The sequence below is a fragment of the Penaeus monodon genome, chromosome 32 (assembly GCF_015228065.2).
Source record: "Penaeus monodon isolate SGIC_2016 chromosome 32, NSTDA_Pmon_1, whole genome shotgun sequence".
In the NCBI taxonomy this organism is placed as follows: Eukaryota; Metazoa; Arthropoda; class Malacostraca; order Decapoda; family Penaeidae; genus Penaeus; species Penaeus monodon.
This window is the reverse complement of record NC_051417.1, coordinates 18184465-18184750: the sequence shown is the minus strand read 5'-3', so window position 1 is coordinate 18184750 and position 286 is coordinate 18184465. Positions and strand designations below refer to the sequence as shown.

The following is a 286-nucleotide window of genomic DNA, read 5'->3' as shown; positions in this document are numbered from 1 at the left end:
AGGGGGGGGGGTAAAAATGGAGGAGGGAGGGAGACAGATGTATAGATAAACAGTATAGAAGTCCAGGATGGGGAAAGGGAGAGAGAGCACTATCATGCCAGACATGAAATAAAGAATTACCTTAGAACTAAAAGAATCAAATATCTTTAATAGTTTATGCATACTATAGTTACTTCAAATCTATTCACAGTAATGAACTTAAATCAGTTTAATGAATTTATAGTCAAGAAATGTATACATGCAAAGAATGTTACATTCATTCAGACTACCGACAGGATAATTGCTG

General features: G+C 35.0%; 1 protein-coding gene across 2 annotated transcripts in view; it reads right to left on the bottom strand.

The window, feature by feature from the left end:
* The window catches only part of LOC119593700 (nicotinamide phosphoribosyltransferase-like), a gene marked incomplete at its 3' end in the record, with an annotated part of 46779 nt that overhangs the window by 673 nt on the left and 45820 nt on the right, over positions 1 to 286 (bottom strand).